Consider the following 6,213-nt stretch of genomic DNA (forward strand, 5'->3'; position numbering starts at 1 on the left):
TGATTGATAGCCGGCAACTACTCGCTGCAGCTGGAGACCAGTTAGTGTAAAACTGTTAATGCTACAAACATGATTCATAAATTGATACCAGAGTATAATTTTACACTCATCAATAGATTTTAATAATGTTTTATTTGACGTTGTTAGAAAATAACTTCGATTAATAAATTATCAAGACGTGTTTTGGTTTTTCACTATTTTCTGACATTTTCTGCAACTAGTGACTGTTTCTGTCAGAACAGTGAAACGTTGCGAGACGTGAGCGAGACGTGAGCGAGATGTGAGCGAGCGCAGTAACGGTTCAGTCCACACCGACGCCGTCCTGCGTTCAGCGTCTCTGAGCGGCGGCCGGCTGACTGACAGCAGAAATTCACTGAACCAAAACAGTTTTCATGTCACAGGAAGAAATCAGCAGATGTTTTTTGTATTTATTGATTGATTGATTTTATTTCCCCGCCCACCGTAGCGAGTGACTCTGGGAGCTGATCGATCAATAGTGATTCCATTAATACGTTCATACAGCAGGACGGTCGTGTGATTTAAACATCTGTCTGTGCAGATCACATTAGACAACGTCCTCAACAACTACACACCGTCTCGCTTTAATACACGAGGAAGAGAAGAGGCTGCTGGGTAATGAGTCCCTCCGTAAGGACTTGTAGGCAGAAAAAAAGTGAGGCTTCGCTCCCCCTGCTGGCGGCGCCGCGGCGCTGCATCAGAGACTTCATCATACAAAAAGCTGCAAGTCTAAAAAGTAAAATTCATCAGCAGCAGCTTGTCTGCGTTTATCCTTTAACATTTTATCCTTTTAAAACTAATAACATGCAGAAATATTTCACATAAAATAGTTTCACGGCTTCGACCAACTGAACTCGAGATGTTTTTCTTCCACTGAAGCGTTCAGATCAGACGCTCGATCAATACCTCGACCTGCAGCCACTGTTCACCTGTTGCAGCTTTATTAAAATATAAATAAATATGATTTCTTCTAAACTTTTACCTTTGTCAACTTTTATTTATGTGGCATATTGAATAGTTTTCATTTATTGAAGTGTGACAGTTCAGGAAGAGTTAACTTCAGTACTTTGAGAAAATGTTTATCTGCAACAACATTTAACTCCATCGATGAGCAACATGAAGCTCTCTGATGTTCAACACTTTCTTCTCTTCTTTCCTTCCAGTTATTTTCTTTCTTTTACTTCTTCTGGACCGTCGACGAGCTCACCGAAGGACGAACGTTCAAACTGGACTCTCAGACTGCAGCCAATCAGCTCCCTCCGCTCAGTCCTGTATCCGGGCGGGTTTCAGATGATCCACCCTCCTCCGGGGCTCTCCCGATTGGCTCGCGGGGAGTCGACAAAGGGGGGGAGGGGCAGGGGATGTGGAGACTCCGCCTCTCTTCTGATGTCATCACTGAGCAGCTGGACTTTAAGGAAGCGTTAAAAAAAAAAAAAAAAAAAAAACAGCCTCGGTGTTTGTCGCCTCCAGGATCCTTTAACCTCCGACGCCGACGGCCGAACGTGAAGAAGCACTTTGGGATTTATTCTGACGGAGACTTGAAACGTCCAGAAGTCACGAAAACGCTGGAAACTTTCCTCACAGCAGAGAACAAAGACTGGAACCCAAACATGTTCCACTGATCTCAACTCAAACCTTCACTTACTGTCTTTCACAGAGCTTTCAGTCACGTGAGCTGTGAGCAGAGCGGCGTCATGTGACCATTAACTGTCCAATAAAAAACATGAGTTTGACCTTCAGAGTAAGACGCTGTAAAAACAACAGGCGGAGATTCTGAGACAGTTGTGATGTTTTGAGAGAAAGTCATAAAGAATGCGGAAGGTGACATTTACTTTTTTCTTAAAATATTACAACTTTATTTTGAAATCTATAACTTCAGTGGCCCAAATACTCCATCGTATCAAACAAACCAATTCGGCAGCAAAAAAATATTCGATCTCAACTCTTGACACCAAAGTTTATCTTATAAAACTGATGATAACTCACTGAGGAAGACCATGCACGCTGACTGAAAGGTCTCACCCAGCTAGCAAAATCTAAACAGACACTTTTTCACCTGAAAAACTAAATTTGGAGACACAATAACAGTCGAACACTTACGAGGATATTTGTGGACGAATCTCGAGCCGCGACGTTTCATGACGTCACGGCTGGAAAAACGTCTCCCGACGCTTCGTTGACGTTTTGAAGTGAAACTAGTGATTGTATCTTCAACAAAAACAAAACAGGTGCAGGTGAACTAAAGGTGACTTACACAAAAAGACTCACCACAAGGTCCATTTAGTAGCTGTTCTGGAGCTTTCAGCATCATAACGTTGGGTAAAAATGGATGGATGATGGTGATCGAAAGCTCCCAAACTGAATGGACCTTTAGGGGAGATTCTTTTGTGAACGTCTGTTAATCTAAACTCACAGAACAGTTTTATTTTAAGTTCTGTACTGAAGCTCTTCATCACTCTTCATCACTCTTCATCACTCTTCATCACTCTTCATCACTCTTCATCACTCTTCACCTGGTTTGTCAGCAGCGCTAACAGAACGTTGCGGTGTAGTGTCAGTGTTTTCTTACTCGGATCATCGTCACGTTGAACCTCAAAGACAAGTTTCAAGAAAGTTTCAGTTCGATGTTGGTGATCAGAGTTCTGCTGTCCGACCCGACGAGTCTGTCAGAGTTTTGGAGTTTTCTTGTTCTCGGCGGGATCAGACGCCGCAGGTCTGGAAGAGTTTGAGTCTGAATTCAGGAAAAACAAGTCAGTGGAGCCTCAAAGAAGAGAGTCATTCAGTTACTGAAGTGGGAGAAGCATCAATAAGCAGCGATGGGAAAGTTACTTGAAAATTGTAGTTAATTACTCATCATAAAAGTAATTACATTACTGTCATTACTCAGCCATCACGCTGCGTCTTTTCTATTTAACATGTAGAAACAGAAACAGGCAGGAAACAGTCTGAAGGATCTACTGAGCGTCCGGCAGCTAGCGTTAGCGTTAGCGTAGCCTCAGTGAGTCACCTGAACTCTGAATGTAGGCGCACCTGTGGCTAACATTAGCACGCCAGCTAACAACATACATCATGTGAATAAGACATTTGTCCAGAGCGTCTGTCAGCTGATCGCAGAGACCACACTGATATCAACCCTCCGTTAATCCCGTCAGACAAGTGTAACAGAGTGTTACTGGGATTAGTAACTGTAATCTGATTACTGAGTTTCAAACTGTAATCCCACCGTTCACTACTGTTACTGGAAAAAGTAATGATATTACTGTAACATGCTGCAGAGTAACGTGTTGCTGTCCGGCGGTGTTCTTGGTGATTAGCATTACAAGTTAGCCAGCGATAGCGTTAGCTTGTTTTCTACAGACAGGCGACAAACTAAAGGAGAAACCGGTACAAGCCTGAATACTTGAACACTACAGTGAGGAGATCCGGTGGCTCGAGTGTTCGTCAGCCTCGTTATTGATCCTACAGTCTCTGAACTCTTCATCATTGATCATAAAGATCTTCCTCATGTGGTGGTGTGATGATGATGATGGTGATGCAGAGCGCTGTTTAACACGTCAGCTGGGTTGAGATCTGGTGACTGTGAAGGTCATAACATGTGATCCATCCTGGAAGAGACCACTCCCATCAGGATAAAGCTGATCACTCACAACTACTTTGTATTGATTAGCAGTGACCCTTCCCCAAACCCTGCCAGCATAACAGAGCCCCCAGACCCCCTCACTGTAGGGGTCCAGCATTCAGACCTGGACCAGACCCCCTCAGTGTAGGGGTCCAGCATCCAGACCTGGACCAGACCCCCTCACTGTAGGGGTCCAGCATCCAGACCTGGACCAGACCCCCTCACTGTAGGGGTCCAGCATCCAGACCTGGACCAGACCCCCTCACTGTAGGGGTCCAGTATTTAGACCTGGACCAGACCCCCTCACTGTAGGGGTCCAGCATCCAGACCTGGACCAGACCCCCTCACTGTAGGGGTCCAGCACTCAGACCTGGACCAGGTTTTCCTTTAATGCGTCACCCGTCTGTAACATAAAGGCGACTGATAATATTCTTAAAGAATCATTTGGAACCAGAGTTGATTAAATAGTTTAAATAAAACAGCTGATGACGTCTCCAGTAAACATCTGGTTCTGACAGACCAGTCGGGTTCGACATCACAAACTAAGAAAACTGATTCATGTTTCTTTTTATTGCACTTTTCAAAGCACCTGCTCATAATTTAAAGATGATGACTGGGATTAAAATGGTCGACTAAATGGGTTATTTATGATCAGACGTGCTTCACTTGTGTTCTTTTTGTTTATTTTGTTCACCAACAAGTTGTGATGTAATTGTAGTGAAACTTGCTGCTCTGTGTAACAAACAGTCATGAAGAAGCTCGAGGATCCTGGAGGCGACCGGTGGCACTTTTACCAAAAAAAAAAAAAAAAAAAAGAGGAGGAGCAAGGCTCACCGTGGCGACTACTGAACTACGTTACCTTGGTGACGTCACAAGACTCGTAACGTTTCATTGGACAAAGGTGTTTGGACGGACTAGTGTTTTGATTCAGATGTAAATCTGAGTGACTTTTGTCTCAACAGAGACTGGGATCACTGGGAACACTGGAGCTGGGACCTCAGCGCCCTGCGGGGACACTTTCATGATGTCAGAACAGTGAGGGGGGGGGGGCACATATGTTTTAATACTGCACACTGAAGGACTGGAGACCTGCTGAGAGCTGAATGTTATTTTTGGTGTGGAGGAACAGTGACGTGATAATCTGTCATTTCTGTGCAGTCACCTGTCAATAAACAGCGTGGGCGGGACTAACGGCGGTCTGCAGGCGGAGTCTTTGTTCAAGTTTCAAAAATATCACCGTCAAGATAATCATCACACTTTAGTGAAATAGTTTGTCTTGGATTTAATTAAATATAACAAACTGAACACCACAGATTGGTTCAACATTAAAAACACTAAAGCATCACAAACAAAAGCAGGTTTATAAAAGTTCAACACAGTTTAACTGCAGCTCAGTGAATCCTTGACTTCTCTGCCTGGGTCGTCGTATCATGTCGCTGTATTTGGGACGTTTCTGGGCATCAACCATAGACTGTATAAAAATATGGACGTAGTTACTGTGACGTCACGTGTTGGCGAGCCACTCTGGCCGTCGCCATCTCCCTAACTGCCTAAATTAGCTACAGAGACCAAAACCGTTGTTTGTACCAGGCTGTAAACATGTTTATTTCTGCTGTAAAGTTGGACATTTTAACATGGGGGTCTATGGGGATTGACTCGTTTTTTTGCGCCTCAAGTGGTCGTTCAAGGAACTGCAGTTTTTGGCTTCATTTTACAGCCTCGGATGTTGCCGCTTGGCGTCAGCCTTTGGGCAGCGGGTGTGTCGCCCCCGGCCAATGACAGTGTGCAGGGTGTGAGGTGGGGGTGTGTGCTCACAATATGCAGAGGGTCTCCACTCCCCCCCCCCCCCGCCTCTCAAATTTAAATTTGCTTTATTGGCATGAATGTCACAACAATATCACCAAAGCATCAAGAGTCAATGAAACAAAATGACATTAACACATCAGGACTGATACATGTTAAATATATAAAGTTCATTCACTTGTTTCACATTTTGTTATGTTGCAGCTTTATGCTGAAATCATTCAAATTCATTTTTTTCCCTCATCAATCTACGTTCAGTACCCCATAATGACAAAGTGAAGACAAAATTTTTGAATTTTTTTCAAATTTATTAAAAAACACCACGACAGCAGTTTTCAGACGCTTTACTCAGTACTTAGTTGAAGCACCTTTGGCCAGCTAAGATAATAGCAGGGTGTAAGATGCAGGCGGGAACAGCGTACATGTGGCTGGCATAGTGTACAGGAACATCTGCACTGAGTATGGGCTGGAGGTCCAGATCCAGACTGACAAACTGGTGATGGTGAACCAACCGGACATCGTGTTGATTGATAAACAACAGAAGAAGACAGCGGTGATAGACGTCGCAATCCCAAGTGACAGCAACATCAAGAAGAAGGAACACGAGAAGATCAAAAAATACCAAGAAGAGGAGCTAGAAAAGATGTGGGGAGTGAAGGCAACAGTGGTGCCAGTGGTAATGGGAGCACTGGGGGCTGTGACCCACAAACTGGGAGAGCGGCTCCAGCAGATTCCAGGTACAACATCTGAGGTCTCTGTCCAGAAGAGCCCAG

General features: G+C 44.2%; 1 protein-coding gene across 2 annotated transcripts in view; it reads left to right on the forward strand.

Annotated features, from left to right (window-relative positions):
* LOC121884938 (suppressor of cytokine signaling 7-like) overlaps positions 1–3,369 on the forward strand; it is a 13,742-nt gene extending 10,373 nt beyond the window's left edge. For both annotated transcript variants that reach the window (XM_042394054.1, XM_042394055.1), the window contains one exon: positions 1,182–3,369. The gene's annotated coding sequence lies outside the window, so the exon portion shown is untranslated. The remainder of the gene's footprint in view (positions 1–1,181) is intronic.
* The last annotated feature ends 2,844 nt before the right edge of the window (positions 3,370–6,213 follow it).

This window comes from Thunnus maccoyii, chromosome 18 (genome assembly GCF_910596095.1).
Source record: "Thunnus maccoyii chromosome 18, fThuMac1.1, whole genome shotgun sequence".
Taxonomy (NCBI): domain Eukaryota; kingdom Metazoa; phylum Chordata; class Actinopteri; order Scombriformes; family Scombridae; genus Thunnus; species Thunnus maccoyii.